Source organism: Dama dama, chromosome 4 (assembly GCF_033118175.1).
Source record: "Dama dama isolate Ldn47 chromosome 4, ASM3311817v1, whole genome shotgun sequence".
Classification (NCBI taxonomy): Eukaryota; Metazoa; Chordata; class Mammalia; order Artiodactyla; family Cervidae; genus Dama; species Dama dama.
The window spans coordinates 24,191,811-24,216,630 of record NC_083684.1 but is presented as its reverse complement, the minus strand read 5'-3'; the positions used below and the strand labels follow the sequence as shown (position 1 = coordinate 24,216,630).

Genomic DNA, 24,820 nt, shown 5'->3' with positions numbered 1-24,820 from the left:
CAGTTCATCAGATAAAAAAATACCCGGACCTTTCAACTTGCAAGCTGCACCTCCGGGCCAGGTGTGACACCCTTGTCAGATACACCCTTCTTGGCTGGAAACTTCCCCCACCCATGCATAGAATCAGTTGAAAACAAGAAGAATCAGAGGCAATCAGCTGCTGCCAAATTTTGGAGCAAACATTTTTCTTTCTGGATTTAAATAATTGCATTGCATCCCCAGCTCTGGTTCTCCTCTAAAACCAGCCCCAAATGACATTTGGCAGGCTGTCGATGGTCTGGTTTTCCCCCCTCCACCCTGTGGGGCTTTCTCAGAATATTTTCTTCAATGTCTGGGTAGCTGGCTTTTAAACCAGTTCATTTTTTTTTTTTTTTTGGGTTCGGTCTCAAATTTTATTAAATTTAAATTTTATTCCATTTCAGGCTATAAAATCTCCAAAAGTGGCTTTGAAAGTGAACAGGTTTTGGCATGTTGGAAATAGGTTACCTCCAATGCAAATAAAAGCGTCTAGCTTCTGAGGAGAACAAGGCTCCAAGGGTTGGGAAAATGCGTGGAGTGGTTAGAGACCATGGCAGAGAAATGGTCAGAGACCAATTTAAAAGCACATATATTTTAAATGGAACATTTTGTGGACATATGGAACCAATAGCTTTGCCAAAAGCTCAATTCTGGGGATCAAGTCTTAAGAGCTAAACTTCTCTTCAACTACCCAAGGTGATTTTTAGCAGACAAATGAAAGCTCCTTTTCGCTTTCTAGTCTAAGGGGAATCTTAATACATTTTTAAATTATTTGGCATTTTGAATTAATTTTCTTAGAATGAAACGAGATTCTTAAATTGGGATCTTGTAGGGAAAAGACAGCCAGGTAATTAGTGAGCTGATCTCCTTTTCTGATACACGGAGGCGGGGGGGTGGGGGGGAGAGTTGAACTCCAACCAAGGTGCACACAAAATCTATTTTAGAGCAAAAATTTCAAAGTAAGCAACACCATCTGTTCTTTAATTATTTCTCCTTATAAAAAAAAAGTCGCTAAATTTATTTGGGTTACTTAGTTGGAAAGAAATGTCTTTAAGACACTCAGAACTGGGGCTATTAAAGGCAGGTTGTCAGCGCATGTTTGCTAGGCATCCAGGAACTCAAAATAGTAAGGGCCGCGAAGAGCTGACTTTCTTTTCTGACACAGCTCTGCTCTTGGTTAGGCATGGTCATCTGGCACCTGGGGTCCAGTCTTCTGCTGCTCATATATGGGGACACGGGCTATGGGATGGAGTAGAGGGTTTATGCTTCACCAGGATAATCAAGGGTGGCAAAGTGTAATGGGAGCCTGCCCCCCAGAGTGGTTCCTGCCCTTTGCAGAGTCCTCACCAACAATCCATTCAGCCATCCGTTGTTCATCTAATATTAGGCCAAGTCCTCATGGAATGTACAGTCCTGTGGAAGAGATGACAGTAATCAAAGCCTCAGACAGATGAACCTATGGTTAACAGCAGTATGTGTTCTTTGGTGTCTGTGCTATAGAACTTTCGGTGATGCCAGGAATGTTCTAGGTCTGTGCTGTCCAATATGGTAGCCACAAGCCATGTGTGGTTATGGAGCACTTGAGATGTGCCCAGTGTGACTGAAAAACTACTCTTTTAAATTTTACTTATTTTTGATTAGTTTTAATTTTAAATAGCCACTGCAGGCTCGTGGCTGCTGGATTGGATAGCACAGGATCGGCAGCAGCGTCTCCTGGTAACTTGTTAGAAACGCAGACTCTCAGGCCTCATCCCAGAGCTGCTGCATCAGAAATCTCTGTGCATGGAGCCCAGGACTCTGAGTTCGAACAATGCCTCCAGGTGACTTTTATGTGGCCTTGTTGTACAGGGACGGTGACCATGGGTGTGAAGCTACAATGTGACTCAGCAGAAGGAATGTCAAGGGGTAAGGAGACTGGATTTCAAATTGATAGAAGGATTCCCAGGGAAGGGTTTCCCTGGTGCCTCAGCTGGTAAAGAATCCGCCTGCAATGCAGGAGACCTGGGTTCGATCCCTGGGTTGGGAGGATCCTCACTCCAGTATTCTGGGCTGGAGAATTCCATGGACTGTATAGTCCACGGGGTTGCAAAGAGTTGGCATGACTTGGTGACTTTCACACACTTGCCAGGGAAAGGGGTGGTAGAGCTGTGAGCGAACTGGGAGTAACTTGGTGAAGATGGTGGGTTGGGCATGGGGAAGGGTGTTAGTGGTATTGCTAATAGTGTACAACTTGTCATCCCCAAGAGAGTCTGGCACGTTTGATGCACACTGGAATGGCCATTGTGTTGGAGCACAGAGAAGGGAGGTTTGTGAACTATAGTTAGAGAGGTTGTCGGGTAGAAGGCTTGGTACTGCCAGCTGAGTGATCTTGGGTTAGTGTCTTAACCTCTCCGAACCCTGATAAAAATGGAGATAACCATCCTTTGCTACTTACTTGTCTAATGGGGTTAGAGGACAGATGGATTAAAACTTCCTGCGCTGATGACAGCTACTGGGATAGGTGGATGGCCTGGTGGTCTTTTAAATTTATTTTCTCTTGCTGTTGAATTACCCTTTCTCCAATTCTCCTACCTCGAAGGCCACAGCTCAGCTTGAGAACCCTCTTTCTTGCCAGCGTGTCTCTACTTAGCTCTTCTCATTCAGCCTAAGTCACGTGGTGGTCCCTGTGACTGTGGGGTCCAAACCCCAGGTTGTTACTGGGGAGCCATGTTCCGATTTCTGCTCTGCCTCCTGGGAGATCCTCTCCTGGCCTCCTCGTCTCTTTATGGAGTTGATAATCTTGGAGGCCCCTTGCAGAGTCCTTATCTGGAAGCCTAGGAGGGGCCAGCTGAGAGAGTGGACCTCTGCAAGTGTGTTTTAAAATCAGATGTACCCAAATGCCTTTTGGGGAAAGACTTCATAGTAATTTTAGCAGCGTCTTTTCTGTTGTCTAGACCTAAGATCAGCATTTTAGGGAAAAGTGTCGAGATAAACTTTCCCCCACCTCCCTCTGCCCTCCCCTCCCGGCTGCCAGGACTCCATGCACACCCCCTCCCCCGCAGAACGTCAGGTGGCCAGAACCTCGGCCGTGCCCCAGCTATTTGGCAGCTGAAAGTTTTGTCCCTGGAAGATGCCAGACTTATTTTGAGACCGCAAATGTGGTGGATGCTTCTCTTTTGGAAAGACACCAAGTGTCTGATCTCGGCTTGGGGTGATATTCTGGGGGGACCTTAAACGGCTACGCGCTCCAGTATTCTGGCTTGGAGAACCCCATGGACAGAGGAGTCTGGTGAGCTACAGTCCGTGGGGTCACAGAGAGTTGGACATGACTAGGGACTTTCACACTTAGCAGCTTCTTATCTGAAATGGACCTGTGCTTTTCTTCACTCTCAGAAACCTTTCCAGACAGCTGTGTCCCCCAGGACAGGGGAGAGTGGCTTGAGCATAGTCATTGCTCAGTTTCAGTTCATTATTGCTATTGTTTTTATTGTTGTGATTATTATTAATTTCTGTTTTTCCGGAACTGAAATGTTGGCTCAGGTCCCTCCTCTAGACAAACACTTGGATTCTTCTTTAGAAGACTATCCTAGGAAAGCCCTGTTGACTCAAAAGAATGAACAGCTAATGGTAGAATTTTAGCTGCCTGGGTGTGACCCTGATTTGTAGGGGAAGACACCCTCCAAGCACCTCTCGTGTCATTTCGACTCAGTGCCAAATGTCATACTCAGGACCTGTGCTGAAATACCAGAACGGAGGTTGCAAGCTGGTTATCCAAGGACCATATCCAGGGCCAGAGTATTTTGCTTATTGGCTGCTCAGGTTGCAACTTTGTTGGGAAGTAGAATGTAGCACTTAAAATTCAGAAACATTTGTACAACAATCCGGATTTATAGTGTTTGTTCAGAGTAATCCAAAGATCTGGCCTCCCTGGCCCTAGTTCCTGCACAGCAGGGATCGGCTGGCTCTGCCTCTTTCCATGAGGGCACATGTGCTGTGGAAGGCCACCGTTCCCATCGCTTCCTGTTGTGTCGCGACCAGCCCTCCTCACCCCTGTCTGTTATCTGTCTGGCCCTGGAGGCCTCAAGCCTTGCCAGCGCTCCGAGGGTTAAATGGGCTGCGGCAGTGACAGCTCTGGGTCCAGCCCCGTTTCCTGTTTGCTGTGTGACTTTGCCCTGGTTGCACCCCCTCTCTGTGCCTCAGCTTCCCCATCTGTCCAATGGGACCTTAGATTGGATCCGTAGTCGCCCACTGTTCCTGGATGACTAGCCAGACGGAGGCTGAGAATTAGGATGCTGGGCCCCTAATTCTCTTTCCTCTTTTATGAATTAAGGTTATGCATTAGCCTTCTCATGGAAAGGTCAGGGAGCCCCACTGCTTAGCAAAGTTTGGGAAACCCCAGAGTGCTTCCGCTTCTGCTGCTTTGTCAGAATCTGTCTCTGTCCAGTTGCTGCCCAGGGACTTCTTATTTTTTTCCTTTTCCAGGAGTAGTTGCAGGTGTCAGGGCAAGAAACAGATGATAATAATTTTGTCGATAGTATCTATATGGGAAAAGAACCTAAAAAAGAGTGGATGTATGTATATGTCTAACTGATTCACTCTGCTATAAAGCAGAGACTAACCCAACGTTGTAAATCAACTGTACGCCAATAAAAATTAATTAAAAAAAATCATGGCCACCTTTACTAAGCAGTGTTATTCTCCCACTAAGGTAGGTGCTCTTCCGCCCTGCTTCTGCAGACGAGGAAACAGGTTCAGAGAGGTTGGGTAACTTGGCGAAGGTCACCCAGCTGTGGGCCTGGATTAATTTCTTTCCAGACCCCGAGGCCCTGACAGCATGCTGCTCCACCTGTGGTGGCTCGGGAAGGGGGACTTGCGTGTACGCAGGACGGGCTGCCGAAGGGAAGCCAGTGCTCTGTGGCCGCTTCATAGGAGACCCAGCTCCCTCCCGTCCCTTCCGTCAGTCTGGCCGTCCATACTCTCAGGGAAGTCTGGTCTCCTCCTGCCTCCCAGCTCACGTGCCAGGCTTCCCTCCCTCAGACCCCCCCATCTGGGGCCATGCTTCTGGGTTCAAAGCGGGTGGAGAAATGGGGTACTGGACCTGTCCACCCGTGAGCTCTTTGTGTGTGTGTATTTTTTAAAAAATTAACTTTTCTACAGTATTGGCTTACAAAACTGTCTGAATCAACTTGTGTAGCCAGGCCAGTTAATTTGGTTGTTCCGGGGAAATGCAGAGGTTTGCAGGGAGATTCGGGAAGTCCTCAGGACCAGGCATGTTTCCTGTCTGAGCCTCAGTCTGCCCACTCGAGAGAGGGAATCCCTGCTGTGCCCGAGTTTGCCCTTCAGACCCTACACCACGTTGACTGAAGTATGGTTTAGTGGGGCTCACGACGTGCCCGGCCCTTCATTTACCCCTCTAGGATGGGTCATGTCCAGGTTCCAGGTGGTGCTTCAAAGCGTCATGTTACTGGCTGGCCTGAGTGCCAGGCTGTGACCGTCGCCCAGGGCCTTCTCTGCCCCAGCTCTCAGCCCCTGGCAGCCTTCAACCAGACCCTGGGCACAGCTGCACGCCTTTCCTGACCGTGTTGCTTCCTGCCTCCTCCGGGGTTTCCAGGAGGAAGTGGGGGTTCGGCTGACTTTGCTGATGTCCTTGAGTGAGGAGCTGTTTGCTTCCTGTAGCTTCTTCCTGGGAAGCCCGGGTGAGGCCTCCTCTGGACTTTACGAGGCGTTTAGGTGGGTGGGACGGGTGTGGAGCCCTGGTTCCCGCCTAGAGAGCTCTTGGTCTGTTTGGGGTGGGTTTCTGGGTGGGGGATGTTGGTGGGACCACCCTGATGATCTCAGCTACTGTGCGACTTTCCTGTCCATCAGGGCTCAGTGGTCACACAGGACAGAAGTGAGCTCTGGACAACTCAGGCTAGGATGAAGTTTGACAGGAGGATAAGGGAGACCTTAAAAAAGGCTGAGTGCTGAAGAATTGATGCTTTTGCACTATGGTGCTAGAGAAGACTCTTGAAAGTCCCTTGGACTGCAAGGAGATCCAACCAGTCAGTCCTAAAGGAAATCAACCCTGAATATTCATTGGAGGGACTGATGCTGAAGCTGAAGCTCCAATACTTTGGCCACCTGATGTGAAGAGCTGACTCCTTGGAAAACACCCTGATGCTGGGAAAGACTGAAGGCAAAAGGAGAAGAAGGGGGCAGAGGATGAGATGGTTGGATGGCATCACTGACTCAACGGACATGAACTTGAGCAAACTCTGGGAGATAATGAAAGACAGGAAAGCCTGGCACGCCGCAGTCCATGGGGTCTCAGAGTCAGACAACGACTTAGTGACTGAACAGCAACAACAGGGGAGAGCTGATGGAATGAACAGAAGGAGAATCAGGACCCAGACAGGGTAGCTTCGGAGATGAAAGGAGCTAGATGGAATGGCTGTTGTCTTCAGGGAGCTGCCTCTGCAGTCAAAGAGCCCCCGCCGGCTCTATCTCCTGTGTTTAAGCTCAAGGATCCATCTCTGGGGAGATCTGAACATCTAGCCTGGCTATGTCCAGGGCAGGGCAGAGCATTTTGACCGACGGTCCATCAAGGTCCAAGTGGATGAGAGATGGTTCCTTCGGGCACAAGGAGGGTGCTGAATCAGAGGATGGGGCGGTGGGTACCTGGTGGGCAACACCCTGCCTATCAGGTGGCCCTGGTGGGTTATCCTGCTGTCTTGGAAGGTCCTGAAGTCCGGGATAAGGGTCAGGGAGGGCTGAAGGTGGAGGAGGCAGTTGCCCATTAGGCTGGCTTTGGGCCCTGGGGTCAGATTCATCCAGTGATGACATCTAGGGCACCAGGATGGGAGGACCCCCACGGGAAACCCCGTTGGCAGTGCCCATGGGGACACAGGGGCCAAAAAGGACAGAGTTTCCCCAAAGTCCCTCAGCCTGGTGGGGCCAGACCTGGGAGGGACCATGAGGGGCTGACAGCACTGCTTCCCCAAATGCACCTTGGGCACCCCTGCTAGTGTGGCAGGGGACTTTAAGTAGAATGCATATAAACATTAAAAAAAATTAATTGCTAATAAACGCACAAGGCACACAATTAAATACACCTCCAACCGTACACTTCCCCTCCCTAGAGGCCACTGGTGTTACTCGATTCTTGGGCCTAGTTCCGAAGCAGTTCCATGTATGTGCACACGTATGAATAATGTATGTTCTTCCTCCTCTTGTTTTCCAATCTGTTAGGCGCGATTGCAGATTGGTTAGTTTAGTGCTTCCTCAGTGCTTTTTAAGTTGGCTTTTTATTGTTAAAGCTGCAGCTGTGGTGGCTCAGAAGGTAAAGACTACCTGCATTCAGGAGACCCAGGTTCAGTCCCTGGGTTGGGAAGTTCCCCTGGAGAAGGGAACGGCTATCCAGTCTACGGCCAGAGGAACCTGGTGGGCTATAGTCCATCGGGTTGCAAAGAGTTGGACACAACTGAGTGACTAACACGTACACGTGCAGTTTTATTGTTAAAGTTTCACGTACCAGTCATAAGTGTTAGCTCAGAGAAGTTTCAGAAACTGAGTGTGTCTGTGTAACCAGCATCAGATGAAGGAAAAACCCAGCCAGCTTCCTAGAGCCTGCTCCTTCCCCCACGGCTCTTCCCAAGGGTAGCACAAACGTCTTAGGTTTGAATACCTGTGTACTTATTTTAATGTGTTTTTGAAAAAAACTCAACCAGCCCATCCAATTTGAGATTTCCCAGGTATTATTGCCGTGCTTCACAAACATTGTGCTGGACCCAAGGCTCTTAACTTGGGGGGACGTCAGAATCACTGGGGTGCTCAATTCCAGGAACAATGATGGGACCAGTCCTGAGGTTACCCCTGGGGATATGGGGGTCTTGTCCAGCAGCTGGAGCTGCTGCTCTTAACCCCAGCCCCACCCCATGCCCCATTTTTTTTTTACAACAACCATATTATCTTTTAAATTGATTTAAACATTAACTTTTATGATTAAAAGTTTAAAATACATGAACTTTGCATTTGACATTGGATGAATATATTAGCGAGAAACAAATTATTTTCCTCCTAGCAAAATATTTAAATAAAAGCAAATATAGTACCTAATGAACATGTATGGTGCTTAGTATGTACTAAGCACTCATCCAGACACTTGGTTTATTAAGTGACACCTCACAGAAATCTTATGGATGTACATTGCTGCCTCTGCTAAGTCCCTTCAGTCGTGTCCAACTCTGTGCGACCCCATAGACAACAGCCCACCAGGCTCCTCTGTCCCTGGGATTCTCCAGGCGAGAATACTGGAGTGGGTTGCCATTTCCTTCTCCAATGCATGCATGCATGCTAAGACGCTTCAGTTGTGTCCGACTCAATGCAACCCTATGGATAGCAGCCCACCAGGCTCCTCTGTCCACGGGATTCTCTAGGCAAGAGTACTGGAGTGGGTTGCCATTTCCTTCTCCACACGCCCCATTTCTTGTAAGACTTTGGTCATCTGCTGTGGATGCCCTAAAGGACTGGCAGCGAAACTGAAGGGAATGGCTCAACATTTTAGGCAGCACATCCCACTCTATGCCGGTACATCCTCTCCCTTCCCGTAGCCAGTCAGGCCCCAGGTACCTGGACCCCATGAAGCATAACCAGGTGGAGAGAGCATGTGGATGCCTAGGAGCCCAGCGGTGTGATGTGGGGTTTTCAAGAGTTCGATAAACCGGGTGTGAATCCTAGCTCTGCCACTTGTGGGCTGTGTGACCATGGGTGAGTGTCTTGACCTATCTGACTGTAGGTTTCCTCGCTTGTGAAGTGAGGATGGTTAAAAGCTCCCCTGCAGGGTGACTATGAGGATTACCCCTGTGAGGGTTGTATGAACCCCCATCGTGTGTAAACACCCAGTCCGGTCGTTGGTGTTCATGCGCAGTGAACAATCATACTTGTCACCGTTTCGGTGATTGTGCCTCTTCACCCGTTCGCAGGCCAGGAGCTGTAGGGGGAGAGGAGAGTGGGCACAGGGGTCTGCTTCTCTGCCCCTGTGGCATCCATCCCAGATGAGCAAATGGTTCTCAGCGGGGCCTGGGGAACGTAATCTCTCCCTGGCTGGCTGTGGCCAGCCAGCCCCAGGGCAGCTGTCCTGTTCCCAGATCTGGGCTTCCAGGCTCAGTGGCGAAGGCAGGCAGGTTGGACGGGGGCTGGGCAGCTGACAGAGCCTCCAGGGGGGCTTGGAGGCCAGCTGCAGCCCTGGTGTGAAGCAGAGAGCCAAACCGTGCCTTAACCCATTCTGTCCCTGCGAGGATGGCTGCTCTTTGACACCCTTCCCTTTCAGCTGCCTCATGTGCCCTGTGAGTTCCCTGTTAGACCAGGGGGTCTCCAGCATGCAAGGCAAAGATGCTTTCTGGCCGGTGACAAGTTTACAGTTGTTGTTCAGTTGCTAAGTCATGTCTGACTCTTTGTGATCCAGGCTCCCCTGTCCTCTGCTATCTCCCAGAGTTTGCTCAAGTTCATGTCCGTTGAGTCGGTGAGGCTAGTCAGTGAAGAAATTTATTGGGCTTGTTTAAAAGTTGCAGTGGTTCATACAAATATTCAGATCTCTGGCTTTCTCAGAAAAGTCAGAAGATCGGAATCACTGAGCATACTCTGGGTGGCAGCTTTGACTGGCTGCAGGGTGGGTCGTTCACAGCCCGACTCTCTCCCCCTTCCCCCTCCATATTCACCTCTGGTCCTCCTGAGGCCATTTGAGATTCTGGTCTAGAGAAGCCTGTCAAGGTCAACTGTAACTTCTAGCTGAGCCTTGAATTCCCCTGGGGTCTCCCTATCTGCTTGACCCCCTCCTATGCCAGCAGCCTCACTACCTCCCGAGTGGACCTTCCCTCGTAGCCTCTGCTGAGGGAATCCTATCTATTCCTCCTTGAAATCTCTGTAGTGACTTCTACTGGTTGGTCCCGGTTTGACCCCTTGAGGCCACATAGCAAGCTCTGTCCCTCTTCCCCATGACAGCCCTTCAGATGCCTGAAGACAGCTCTGGTGTCCCCTTGCGCCTGCCCCTCTGGGCTGAACAGTGTCCATTCCTTTGCTTTCCCTCCTAAGATGTGGTTTCAAGAACCCCCCATCACCCTGGTGCCCCTCCTTGGCCAGCTCCCCCTGGGCCCATGGACTTCTTTCAGCTGGCCTTCCAGAGCCGCCCTGCACACCCAGGGGCCATAAGGGCATGACTGGGATCCCACTTTTGTTTAAAGAAAAAGAAAAGGTAATGCATAGAAAGTGTTCCATTAGGCCAGCCACTCCAGAATACCTGGGGCATATCTAAGGGGGCATCAAGGGACAGTTTTATATTGCTTTGTGTGCCCACCTGTCTTTAAAATTTTTTTCCCCCTCTACAATCTGGGGAATTAAAAAAGTTAAAAAGCCAAGGGCTTGGGGTGAATTCACTTTAACCAGTGGTAACGAGTGCTCCCTGGCTAGAAATGACCACAGAGAAGGAGGTAGGGTGGGGTCCTGGCTTGGAGGAGCTCACAGCCCAGGGCTGCTTCATGTGCTCAGGGACCCCGGCTGAGTCGGGCACTGAGAAGGGAGGAGGAGCGGTAGAGGGCGAGGGGATCTTTTTATGCAGGGGTCTGCATCGGATAGCGGAGATCAGGTGGGGCCTCCAACGTGGAGGGGGGCGTTTTAGTTGATGGGTGGACCAGTAGCAATGGCCTCGAGGCAGGAGGGCTTGCAGATGCATGGGCTGGAGTATGGCCGTGTGAGCTGGGGAAGGGTCCCTGCGGGCAGAGGGGCTGGGGGGCTGGATGCAGGCAGAGGACACTGAAGGTTATTCTGAAGGTGATGAGCGTGACAGCAAGAGTGGTGAGGACTGGAATGGCAGAGCTGGGTGACTGGCTTTCCCAGTCTGCAGCTGCGTGACTGTGAACAAGTCGTTTACGATTCTTGAGCCTCAGTTTTCTCATGGTGATGGGGATAAAGGGGCTGTGGGGTGTAAACAGACAAATGCCCTCCAAGCGCGTAGCCTCCTGCCTGGCACCTGGGGCACCCCGAGGACACTCTGCTCTCCATCTGTCCGAGGCCCTCAGTGTGCTTGTGGGTGCCTTTAAGCCTTATAGTGAAATGACTGCTGCCCAGTTCTCCGTTCCAGTAAGGAAGTACCGGCTGCGTTAGCTTCTTGGGGTGCTGCCTCTGTCCCCCCCACACCCCTAAACTGGAGTGCGTGATCAGCAGTGGCTAGCAGAGCAGGCCATGCTAACAGCAAGGGCGATCTGGCAGGATGGTGAAAAGAGCCCAGCCTTGGAGTCTGGACGAGGCGGGGGGACACCCAAGTCCTGCAGGCTCTTCACTCCTCCGACCTCACCTTTCTCTTCTGTGACATGTGACACACGGTGTAGCCCATCCTGACCCAACACCCTCAAGAAGCACATGTGGTTCCTTCTGGCCGAGAATGTGTGTCGAATGCAGTGAAGCTCCATGTGAACGTTTCTGGGGGGACCTTGGCTGGCCTCTTGAGCTAAGACGGCCACCACTACCGCCGCCTGGGTGGGCACCGTTTACGGGCTTTTACTGATGCTGTGCTGTGCATCGTCCCACATCATCTCCTTGCCTCGCAGTACCTCCCAGGGCTTGATATTTGTGTCAAGCCCTGGGATATTTGACCTAGAGAAACCCAAGGATGGCAGTAAACCACCACCTGGTCTCGCCTGGTTCGTTAGTGTTGGAGCCAGGCCTTGGAGCCCAGGTCTGCCCGATTACAAAGCCTGTGCTCTCAGCTCTTGGAGTTTCCCTTCAGGGAAATACAGTGATGAGCTTCCTTGCAGAGGCAGGAAGAAGAGTGGAGACGGAGGCACCCAGACCAGAGAGCCGGGTGTGGCAGGGCAGGACCAGGGTTCCAGGACGAGCTCCGTGTTACCGAGTCCCCTCAGTGGCCGTCCGCAGTGGGGAGAGGAGCCTGTGAGCAAGGGGTCGTGCCCCGGCTTCCAGACTAGTCTGCAGGTCCCCAGGACCCCTCCTACCCACGTGGCCCTGGCTGCCCGGGGTGTCCGTGGGCCTCTTCCCGTGATGGGTGGACGGGTCTTCAGGGTGCACATCCCCAGGGGGTGAGGAGTGCTGTGTGCAGGAGGAGGGGCCCAGGCAGGGCTTGGCTATGTGGGTGCCCCTTCTCAGCAAGGGAAGGAGCTGAGGGTGAAAGAGAAAGCGGGGTGGGCTGTCGGCTGGGGGCGAATGTGAGAGGAGGCCTGAGGGAAGGCCTGGGTCTTGCCAGCTGCATGGCTGAGCCTGCCTGACGGGCAGTGGGGGAGCTCCCGTGTTTGCCCTGCGGTGGACCCCTGGAGGCCACTCCTGCTGCAGGCTCCTGGACCTTACTGCCAGCCTTGGGAGCTGCTTCAGGGGCCATGGGCCGTGGTAGTGGCCCTGAAAGCAGTCCGCAAGAGCAGGGGGCCCGGAAGTGTGAACCCTCCCCGAGGCCCCCCAGGAGCCAGGGCGTGTACGAAGGTCTCCTGCGGCCACGTCTCTACGTGCAGGTGCAGGCCGGGGACCGGGGCCCTCGCGAGCCTTCCTCCGGGATGTTCCTTTCTTCCTGCCGTCCATGCTTCTCTCACCTTCCTCGGGACCTGGGGACAGGGAGGAGCCTGGCTGTGAATTTCGGTTCCCCTACCCATGAGGTGCACCGTGTGTCACCTGACAGTTCTCTGAGCCTTTGGGCCTGGTCGAGAGGGTAACAATGGATGCTGCGGGGCGCCCGGCCCTGGCTGGCCAAGCCGGACGTGTGTAGCCGCTCAGCCGCCCTGCTCTGCACTGAGCCGCCTTCCGAGAGCCCCGGGGCCAGCCCCTGCCAGCAGCGGCCCAGATGTGTTTTTTCGGAGGGTGCAGGGGGAGCTTCTCTGTGTGGGTGTCCTCGCATGATGTGTGGGCTCTGATGTTTTGATCCGAGGGAGCCAAACTGATTTTCCTGGCCCATCTCCTCTCCATCCAAAGCAAAAAGTTAAATAAACACAGCCAAGTATTATCACAGGACGCGGGGAAAATGAACTCGGTCCCCACGGGCGGCCCACATCTGGCAGGCTTCGGGCCTCTCAGGACTGTGGGATGAGACAGATGTGGTTGGGGGTAGGAAGGGCTCAGTGTACCCCCTCCCCGGCGCCGCGCTTCCTTCCAGGGCTCTTTACCAGCCTTGGGGCCTGGGGGCTGCAGGCCGCCTGGCTTTAGCTACATCCCTTGCTGTCCCCCTGATCCTTTCTGGGGCCTTGCCTTTGGTGGGGCTCCCTGCTGCGACTTCCTGAGGCTGGTTGCCCCCCGGCTCAGCCAGGTGCTTGCTCTGGGCAGTGGTCCCAGGCTGGTGAGGCCCCAGGCTTGGGCCCTGCCTCATGCAGGGAGGTGACCGGGCACACTTGGGAAGCTACTGACTTGTCCAGATTTTCCATCTCCTGCTCAAGGCACTGGTGGGTCCATGAGCTCCACGCTGGGGTGGGGGGGTTTGTAGTTGGCATGTAGCCTTCCATCCTCTGGCTTCCCTGGTCACTCAGTGGTAAAGAATCTGCCTTTAATGCAGGAGACACAGGTTCGATCCCTGGGTTGGGAAGATCCCCTGGAGAAGGGAATGGCAACCCACTCCAGTATTCTTGCTCGGAGAATCCCATGGACGAAGGAGCCTGGTGGGCTATAGTCCATGTTATCGTGAAGAGTCAGACACAGCTTAGCAACTAAGCATCAACAACAACAATGGCCTTCTGCTCAGCGCTATCCTTAAATGAACTTAAATGGGCTGGGTGGATTTCTGGGGATCCTGTATAGGACAACTGTGATGCGGTTTTGGGGTGGGAGGATGTGAAGAGGTATGTTCCCTCCCCATTCATTGCTTTATCAGAGGTCACCTAGCGCCACCCATACCTGTTTTCCCCAGATGTGACCTTCCACATCCCTGAGTCCTGTGGTGATACAGGTGGTTGATAGGGGAATGAGGTGTTTTTTTTTTTCCCCCCTTCATTCTGTATATATTTATTCTACTCTTAGGAAAATGTTACTTTATGTGTTTATTCTAATAGCTATTAGAAAATTTGTTACTACCGCACCAGAATGTGTGATTTCATGAGTAGCACTGCTTAGAAGGAGGTTAGAAGATAAGATATTTAAGTGAAAGGAGGAAGTTGATGTGGAGAACAGCGTCTGTCACACTTGGTGCAGGAGTGTGAACTGGCCAAGCTCCTGGGGGAGGTCTGGGGAGGCCCAGCCAGTCCTGGGGACCTCAGGGAGCTGGAGAAACTCCCACCCTACCCCGAGATGCTCATCTTCTCGGGAACCTTGGGCAGGTTTGGATGATGTGAGGCCTGTCTTGGGGAGACCAGCTGCCAGATGGAGGTGCTCAGGACCTCCTGGAGGCCTCCACGTGCGTTATAACCATGGTGGGTGGGCAGTGGGGCTGAGCTGGGGGGCCCCACCTGTGCCAATGAAATACCCCGCTCCCAAATCAGACTTATGAAAAGTATTGACTCCTTAAACTGTAAAGAGTTATGATTGCCCCTACCCCCGGGACATCCCTATGGAATTACAGCATGTTTGGAAATGGTCATTACAGTTCATTCCTGGGAAAGGCTTGGGGCTTTTGGCATGCAGAAAGAGATGGTCTGTGTGTTGAAAATGAAATGAAAACACTAACGCACACACGCATACCCACATGCACACACACACCAGTTTTCAATAGCAGACTCAGTTTCCTCTTTGCTTTGTGTCTAAGATAAACCACATGTATAACAAGGTACTGATGTTTATTTATAGTATGTTAGCACAGAGAAGAAGTTGTTAAGGGGTCATAAAAAACTTAGTCTCTTACTTTATGGTGCTTCTCTTTAAACGAAAGTGGGAACCAGGCAAGAGAGTGGAATTCTGGTCTGCCCTCTCTTTTTTCCCCACGCTAAACTGAAGAGATCTGGGCAGGTGCTGTCTGGGGGGGCAGGGACCCGGGGGCCTTGGTGCCCACCTTCCTGTCTTTAGCACTCAACAGGCTGCTTCCACGCACCCTTTGTGTGGGATGTCGTCAATGCCCCTCTGTGCATGGCAGAGCGTGCTCTTGGCTTTGTCACCTTCCATCAGAGCTGGACAGCTGGTGGGTGAGAAGCCAGGCTTGCCACTGAAACAGGATGTGGGAGCCAGACCCCATCATAAATTCACATTTATATGCTGTGTGTTTCTGGTTAACGAGACTGTGCAGGGGAGACTGTATGAAATGAAATATATATATGTGAAGAGGGATACTCACCTCAGGGAGAGGCAGGATTAAACATGAGGGTATCCTGGGGGGCTGGGGCCCTCCAAGTGTTAAGGCCCCGCAGGCGGGACCCCAAAGGGAATTTATAGGAAACCTCCCCACCCTGAATGGATTTGCTGGGAGCACAGACACGATAATCCTTTTTAGTGTATGCCAGGCACTGGACTAAGCTCTTCACGTGTGTTATTTCACTTTGTCTTGAAAACAAATGGAATTTTATTACCCCTGCCTTAGGAATGGGGAACCAAGACAGAGGCAGAATCCAGGCCCTGGGGAGCAGGGGAGTCTGCCCTAGGCTGGCACACTCAACACTGACTTTGCAGGCTGGTCTCTGGAGGGTTCCAAAAGAGGAGTCATTTCAACCAACCTTCCCCATCAGCTGTGGCTGGGCAGGGCACAGAAGGCCTGGGAAGCTCAGGCCGTCAGTTACCGTGTACTCAGTACAGGCTGAGAGGCAGGTGGGTTGGCGGTAGTGTGTGAGCTTTGGGGCCACGTGAGATTTGGCTGCAAATCTGAGTTCTACTTCCATTGCTTGTAAAATTTAGCTCAGTTTTTGGAAAAATCATTTAGGTCCTGGTTTCTCCTTTGAGAGGGACACCATCACCCTTTGTCTGTCCATTGGGAAGATTAAACATAAACATGAAAATGTGCATGAAGAGCATAAATGATTGTTGTTCCTAGTGTCACTGATACATTTCCTCTTGTGTCAAATGAGCTGGCAGATGGGAAGAAGAGGAGAGGTAGGGGGGTCTCCCTAATGGGACTGAGAGTCCAGTTGGAAATAGTACATTATGCTATAGGGTCATTTTTCTTTGCCGGGCACCTTGATGTTGGGCTCAGGACTATATGCTTTCTAAACACCTTCTGATTTTATGCTACCTTGAGGTAGGTTATACACAGAGAGGTTCCTCCATATGCCGATGTCACACATCAATCCGTGCCAGATGGGGGTTTGATCCTAAGGCATCTTTTTTGGCAAACTGCTGCTGCATGATGAGGCTCACTGGAGGCCAGGGCCAGGGTAGTCAGGGAGAGGATCTTGAGGAGGTGGACAGTGGTGGTTATGTAGCTGGTGGTCAGGATGACCCTGGGAGCCTGGGCAAGAAGCTTGAAGCCCTGGGCCCATAAAGCAGGATCCAAAGTAGGGCTGGGTAGGGCCAAGTGGAGCTGCTTTAGATTCCCCTAGGTTTATATTGGATTGGCCAAAATGTTCTTTTGGGTTTTCCCATAAGATTGTACCAAAAACGGGAATCAACTTTTTGGCCAACCCAATATATTTCTTTGCTTTATTGTTGTTTAGTCACTCTTTGGGTCCCCATGGACTGCAGCACGTCAGGCTTCCCTATCCTTCAATGTCTCCTGGAGTTTGCACAAACTTATGTCCTTTGAGCTGGTGATGCCATCCAACCATCTCATCCTCTGTCACCCCCTTCTCCTCCTGTCCTCAATCTTTCCCAGCATCAGGGTCTTTTCCAATGAGTTGGCTCTTCGCAGCAGGTGGCCAAAGTGTTGGAGCTTCAGCATCAGTCCCACCAATGAATATTCAGGATTGATTTTTTCTGATTGACTGGCTTGCTCTCCTTGCTGTCCAAGAGAGTCTCAAGAGTCTTCTCCAACACCACAGTTCCAAAGCATCAATTCTTTGGTGCTCATCCTTCTTTATGGTTCAGGTCTTGTGAGAGTCCATACATGACTTCTGGAAAAACCGTAGCTATGATTATATGGACCTTTGTCAGCAAAGTGATACCACTGCTTTTTTTTTTTTTTATACCTCTGCTTTTTTAATAAGCTGTCTAGGTTGGTCATAGCTTTTCTTCCAAGGAGCAAGTGTCTGAATTTCACCATCTAGTGATTTTGGAACCCCCCAAAAAATCTGCCACAGTTTCCACTTTTTTCCCATCTATTTGCCATGAAGTGATGGGACTGGATGTGATGATCTTAGTTCTTTGAATGTTGAGTTTTAAGCCAGCTTTTTCATTCTCCTCTTTCACCTTCATCAAGAGCCTCTTTAGTTCCTCTTCCCTTTCTGCCATTAGAACAGAAATAGATTGCTTTAAGTCCTAGACCTGTCCTCCTGGTGATGAGGTGCTCAGGTGGCTGGGGTGTGGACAGACTCATGAGAGGGTGCATAGAGTCTCAGCCCTTCTTGAGCCCTGGCTCCGAGTGAGTGCTCATGGAGGACAATGGCATCATTTGAAGTGTTAGTTTCTTCTCTTTTCGGCAAGTGGCCAGGGAATCATGAAGTTAAATAAATGGGTTTGTGATGTGACCCTGTCATGAGATCTGGGCTCCTCAGAGGGTCTGAGCTTTGTGAGGGGGCTGGCGTTGGGGGCTCAGGTGGCTTTAGCTTTGGCTACAAGGAGCCTATACTATTGCATTCCATGACGCCCCCAGCCCCTCCCCGTCCCCATCCCCGCTGGAGAGGAACCTGGAGAGGGTGGGCCTGCTGGTTGGGTTTGCTTGCCTCCAGCCATGGTCATTTTGCCCCAAGCCTTATGCCAGAGCTGGCCATGGACTATGCTCTACCGCACATCTGTGTGAATTAGAAAAAAGGTCAGCTATGCCTTTGTGTCTGGAAAATCTCATGGACAGAGGAGCCTGGTGGGCTGCAGTCCATGGGGTCGCAAAGAGTTGGGCACGACTGAGCGACTAACACTTACTTACTTATGCCTTTGTGTAAAAGCAAGGGGTCCCGCCTCCTCTGGGCATCCATAGCCCTGCACCAGGACACACTGCTTAGGGCACAGCTGCTGCTGCTAAGTCGCTTCAGTCGTGTCCGACTCTGTGCGACCCCATAGACAGCAGCCCACAAGGCTCCCCCATCCCTGGGATTCTCCAGGCGAGAACACTGGAGTGGGTTGCCATTTCCTTCTCCAATGCATGAAAGTGAGAAGTGAAAGTGAAGTTGCTCAGTTGTGTCCGACTCTTCGCGACCCCATGGACTGCAGCCTACCAGGCTCTTCCGTCCATGGGATTTTCCGGGCTAGAGTACTGGAGTGGGGTGCCATTGCCTTTGCTGGCTTAGTGCACAGCCTGTGGGCTAAATTTCAACCCTCTCTCACCACCTCTGCTGGGCCCCTTGTGCAGTGCACAACTTGGACACCCACATACAGTAGTCTTTCCTGCTTTCCACTTTTTCGTTTGTTGAGTTTGTTTGGTATCAAGTCAGGAGTGATGCTCCATTTTATGTTTGATAATGAGAGTCTGGGCTCTCAGCATGTCCTTTACTTTCCTGGTCCCTGGCCTGCTGTGGGTGAGACGGTCTCCCTAGGGATGAGCCGAGGCTTCCATGTGCTCCTTGCTGGGGTCCCCACCTCTGCTGGGCAGGGATGCTTCTAGGGAGTCTTTGTCAGGCCAGGGTGGGCCCAGCCCACCCTTCCCTAAGGATAAGATGGCCTGGGGGCCAAAGCCAGAAAGCGTGCAGAGGTCCCTTAGGACCCTGGAAACACCAGCCAGAGGTGAGGCCAGCTGAGAAGCCTCCTCGAATAAAACCTTTTTTTTTTTTTTGGCAGGGGAGGGGCGGTTGTTCTAGATCTTTGTGATGAAAACTATGGATCCTTTCCCCAGAAAAGTGCTCAGCTGTGTACATATCCAGAAACTTACATCCAGGGACAGGGCCTTCTCAGATCCTCAAACACAGGCTGAGCAGCTGCCTGGTGTGGATCTGGGGGAGGGAAGGGGGCCTTCTGGGCTCTGCTGGCCCTGCTGGAGGCCTCTCTGGCCCTCGGATCAATGCCTGCTCTGTCACTCGTTCACCTCCCGACACTGTCTCAGTTTCCAACACTTGAACGTTCTTGCCTCTTACCTGCGCCTTGTCTGTCAGCCCAGGTCCTGCCTGATTTTGAGCAATCCCATAGCCCTGCCCTGGTTCAAAGGCCAGGGTGTTCACAGCCCCTTGCCTCCCCTTTCTTTCCCCTTCCGCAGCTCCAGCTCCTCTGCATCTTCAAGGTAACGGGGAGCCCTGGGGAGAGGACCATCCTCCCCAGGCCAGGACCAAGTGCCCCCTTAGCACCGCTTGCCCCTGGGTCCGTGAAGTCCAGAGGCCCAACACACAGGCTTTTGGTCTCCCTGGCATCTCATCGATGGTCATCAAGGCACACAGAGGGCAGGCTATGGGTGCTCCCAGAGTAGGGGGGCTGTGGTCACTTATGAGCCTGCTGCTGAGCTGGGGAGACAGCGTCTGGTGGGGCTCACAGGTGTATACACCCACGGGGAGTCAGCCATCCACAACTTGTGACCCCAGAGAGGAGAGAGAACTCAGAATTTTGATTCCTCAGAAGCCCTGAGACAGCCTCAGAATCTTTCTTAACACACTCCAGGAACCACGGTGAATATTCTCTGTGCTGTCTTCCATGTGAGCGTAAGCCCTGTACCTCCGTGCCTTGCATGCATACTTTGTCTTGGCTCCCCGCTGTGTGTACACACTTGCAGCTGCCCCCCCCCCCACCCCGCCCTGTGTTCACACTGACTGTGTGCCCCCTCCCCATGTTTACACACTTGTCCCCTTTCCTCCACTCCCTTCGTGTACCCACTGGCCTTACATGGACCACCACCTGCTTGCAGATGCCCGTCACTCACAGGAGTGGGTCTCCTTGGGTTTCCTTCGAGACTGGGCAAGGCTGGGGGTGTGTGTGTTTTGGCCTCAGTGATGCCATATATCTTATAAATTAAAAAGTTAGAGTCTGGAGTCTGCGGAAGTCCGCAGAAAGCGCCAAGCTCCCCTTGCTGACTGGACCGCCCCTCTGGGTGTTGTGTGTACTGGACGCTGTGCTGATCAAATTTTCTCTGTGATGCTCACGCCTCGATGTTCATTGTGCTTCTCTAGTGGAATTCTGCTTTGGGGATGGCTTGGCCTCCCCTCCCAGTTCCCCCAGCAAGCGCCTGGCTCCAGCTGTAGGGCGGGCCTTCTTTCCTCTGTGCCTGCTGCCCCTGCCAGTTAGCTTGTTGTTGAAGAGACCTGCCTGGGCAGAAGAGGCCAGCTGGAGGGGAGGAGAACCTTCTCACGTTCAGTGTCGGGTAGTGTGGGGCCGCGTGATGGTGGTGGTGGCATTGGGCGTTACTTCTTCTCATCAAGAATCTATAGAGGACAGTGTATTTATACCTTCAAAAAGATGTGGGCCAGCAGTCTTCAGAAAGCATGTTCGTGCCCATGTCACTAGGCGAGCTGGCCTGTGGGCTCCTCGCTGGGAGGGAGGTGGTTCTGGGGGTGCTGGTGTATGATGTAGCTGTTTACCCATAATGACGTTCGCCACTTTGAAACTCCCCAGCCAGGGCATCGGTCTGCTCTCCCCCTCTTCCCACCTCTGCAGGCTTATTGTCCCCTTGGATCCTGCCAAGAGCTCCAAAAGAGCAGATGTTTTCTCCTTCTCCTTCCCATGAAGGTGGAAGTCAGATCTTAGGGAGGGAGGGACTGGGCATCTTGGGGATATCCTCCAGTTCAGTGACTCGGGAGGTCACACTTCCCAACCAAGGAACACTGAGTCACCCAAACATGGGACCTTCTGCCCTGATCCTGGGAGTATGTTGAGGGCAAAGGAAGAGCTGGGAACCTTGCATTCATGTCTTGGAGCTTGTGGTTGACAAGGTCTAGGGACCCACGGCAGATCGTGTTGAAAGTGTCCTGTGAAATGGGACCATGGTGACCTTACACATTGGCAGCAACCTCTTAATAGAAGCAATACCTATATTCCATTTTAAAGTGAGTAAACAATGAAATGTGAAGGAAACGGACTTTTAGGTGTAGCCATGAAAACTGCTGCTCCCCTCATGCACGGCCTGCTTCTGATCGTTCTAGCGTTATCCACCTGTGTTTTGGAGGCTGTTTGGCCGCAGTCAGCCTGGTGAGTGATCTCAGTTTTGTCTGACTCAAGGTCTTAATTCATATTTACAAAACTGCATATTTGAAAACCCCACCCCAGCTGTAATTGGCTAAGTCAAACAACCCAGATCCCAATCCAGATCATCTCTGCATTTCATTGTCTCAGATGCTGAGTTTCTCCTCTTAGGATGCAAATCTGGGAAGGGGGGCTCTTGGTTAGCAATCCTTGGCCTCTGCTCAGTGACGTGGATGTGCCCTCCTGGGCAAGCTGTTTCTAAAGCTTAAAAGAAAACCTGTCCTGAGAGGCTCTGTGGAGAGGGGGAAAGATGAGGGGCAGAGGATAAAAGAGGGGCAGGGCTGTTAATTGGACTGGGCTGGGCTGGACTTGTTAATCCCAAAAGTTGTTCCCGTCTCGGCACCAAACCCACCTGAGTGCTTGAGTCTCTGTTCCAGTGGATGACAGCCATCATCCCATGGAATCTTCCCAATAACCTGTGGCTTAGGTACCATTTTTGCCTCTGCTTTTGAGATGGGAGAACTGAAGCCTAGAGATTAAACAGTTTACTCATGGTCGTTCAGCTAGCTTCCCAGGTGTCACGGATGGTAAAGAATCCACCTGCCAATGCAGGAGACATAAGAGATGCGGGTTTGTTCTAGTTTCATTCTTTTACAAGTGGTTGACCAGTTTTCCCAGCACCACTTGTTAAAGAGGTTGTCTTTTTTCCATTGTATATCCTTGCCTCCTTTGTCAAAGATAAGGTGTCCATAGGTTCGTGGATTTATCTCTGGGCTTTCTATTCTGTTCCATTGATCTATATTTCTGTCTTTGTGCCAGTACCATACTGTCTTGATGACTGTGGCTTTGTAGTAGAGTCTGAAGTCAGGCAGATTGATTCCTCCAGTTCCATTCTTCTTTCTCAAGATTACTTTGGCTATTCGAGGTTTTTTGTATTTCCATACAAATTGTGAAATTCTTTGGTCTAGTTCTGTGAAAAATACCGTTGGTAGCTTGATAGGGATTGCATTGAATCTATAGACTGCTTTGGGTAGAATAGCCATTTTGACAATATTGATTCTTCCAATCCATGAACACGGTATGTTTCTCCATCTGTTTGTGTCCTCTTTGATTTCTTTCATCAGTGTTTTATAGTTTTCTATGTATAGGTCTTTTGTTTCTTTAGGTAGATATACTCCTAAGTATTTTATTCTTTTTGTTGCAATGGTGAATGGTATTGTTTCCTTAATTTCTCTTTCTGTTTTTTCATTGTTAGTATATAGGAATGCAAGGGATTTCTGTGTGTTAATTTTATATCCTGCAATTTTACTATATTCATTGATTAGCTCTAGTAATTTTCTGGTAGAGTCTTTAGGGTTTTCTATGTAGAGGATCATGTCACCTGCAAACAGTGAGAGTTTCACTTCTTCTTTTCCTATCTGGATTCCTTTTACTTCTTTTTCTGCTCTGATTGCTGTGGCCAGAACTTCCAACACTATGTTGAATAGTAGTGGTGAGAGTGGGCACCCTTGTCTTGTTCCTGATTTCAGGGGAAATGCTTTCAATTTTTCACCATTGAGGGTGATGCTTGCTGTGGGTTTGTCATATATAGCTTTTATTATGTTGAGGTATGTTCCTTCTATTCCTGCCTTCTGGAGAGTTTTTATCATAAATGGATGTTGAATTTTGTCAAAGGCTTTCTCTGCATCTATTGAGATAATCATATGGTTTTTATCTTTCAATTTGTTAATGTGGTGTATTACATTGATTGATTTGCGGATATTAAAGAATCTTTGCATTCCTGGGATAAAGCCCACTTGGTCATGGTGTATGATTTTTTAAACACCATACACAAAAATAAACTCAAAATGGATTAAAGATCTAAACGTAAGACCAGAAACTATAAAACTCCTAGAGGAGAACATAGGCAAAACACTCTCCGACATAAATCACAGCAAGATCCTCTATGACCCACCTCCCAGAATATTGGAAATAAAAGCAAAACTAAACAAATGGGACCTAATGAAACTTAAAAGCTTTTGCACTACAAAGGAAACTATAAGTAAGGTGAAAAGACAGCCCTCAGATTGGGAGAAAATAATAGCAAATGAAGAAACAGACAAAGGATTAATCTCAAAAATATACAAGCAACTCCTGCAGCTCAATTCCAGAAAAATAAATGACCCAATTAAAAAATGGGCCAAAGAACTAAACAGACATTTCTCCAAAGAAGACATACAGATGGCTAACAAACACATGAAAAGATGCTCAACATCACTCAGTATTAGAGAAATGCAAATCAAAACCACAATGAGGTACCATTACATGCCAGTCAGGATGGCTGCTATCCAAAAGTCTACAAGCAATAAATGCTGGAGAGGGTGTGGAGAAAAGGGAACCCTCTTACACTGTTGGTGGGAATGCAAACTAGTACAGCTGCTATGGAAAACAGTGTGGAGATTTCTTAAAAAACTGGAAATAGAACTGCCATATGACCCAGCAATCCCACTTCTGGGCATACACACTGAGGAAACCAGATCTGAAAGAGACACGTGCACCCCAATGTTCATCGCAGCACTGTTTATAATAGCCAGGACATGGAAGCAACCTAGATGCCCATCAGCAGACGAATGGATAAGGAAGCTGTGGTACATATACACCATGGAATATTACTCAGCCGTTAAAAAGAATTCATTTGAACCAGTCCTAATGAGATGGATGAAGCTGGAGCCCCTTATACAGAGTGAAGTAAGCCAGAAAGATAAAGAACATTACAGCATACTAACACATATATATGGAATTTAGAAAGATGGTAACGATAACCCTATATGCAAAACAGAAAAAGAGACACAGAAATACAGAACAGACTTTTGAACTCTGTGGGAGAATGTGAGGGTGGGATATTTCAAAAGAACAGCATGTATACTATCTATGGTGAAACAGATCACCAGCCCAGGTGGGATCCATGAGACAAGTGCTCGGGCCTGGTGCACTGGGAAGACCCAGAGGAATCGGGTGGAGAGGGAGGTGGGAGGGGGGATCGGGATGGGGAATACGTGTAAATCCATGGCTGATTCATATCAATGTATGACAAAACCCACTGAAATGTTGTGAAGTGATTGGCCTCCAACTAATAAAAAAAAAAAAAAAAAAAGAAAAGAAAAGTCATGTCATACAACCTAAATCCATTTAATTTTTATTTGTAAATCATATATCAATAAAGCTAGGAAAAAAAAAAAAGATGCGGGTTTGATCCCTGGGTCAAGAAGATCTCTTGGAGAAGGAAATGGCAACCCACTGCAGCATTCTGGCCTGGAAAATCCCAGGGACAGAAGAGCCTGGCAGGCTACCGTTCATAGGGTCGCAAAGAGTCAGACAGGACTGAAATGACTTAGTGTGCATATGCATACAGCTAGTTCGAGGCAGGATTGGGATTTGAATCCAGCGTCTGACCACAAGCCAGCCTGCTTGTTCCTCCCCCAGGTTGACTGCCCTGCATACGTGTACATGCCTTCTGAAGGGCGGGGTGGGCTGCTGCTTTCTAGTTCCCAGTTGCTAGGATTCTGGATAGGGTCCTCTGTGTCTCAGGTGGACACACGAGCAGCCTTCGAGATGGACAGCCATAGGTTTCAGCCCCAACTCTGTACGGACTCTTTCTAGCGTAGGACCTCAGGCCTGTCCTGTCACCTCTCAAAGTCTGATGACAGGGATTAAACACCCTGGGTGCAGGGCCTGGCTCACCGTGTGTGCCCATGGAGAGACGGCGACACTGCAAAGAGAA

The 24,820-nt window shown here is 50.4% G+C and overlaps 1 protein-coding gene across 1 annotated transcript in view; it reads left to right on the top strand.

Moving 5' to 3' along the window:
* The window catches only part of ZNF423 (zinc finger protein 423), a 345,950-nt gene that overhangs the window by 34,090 nt on the left and 287,040 nt on the right, over positions 1 to 24,820 (top strand). The gene's annotated exons all lie outside the window — the stretch shown is intronic.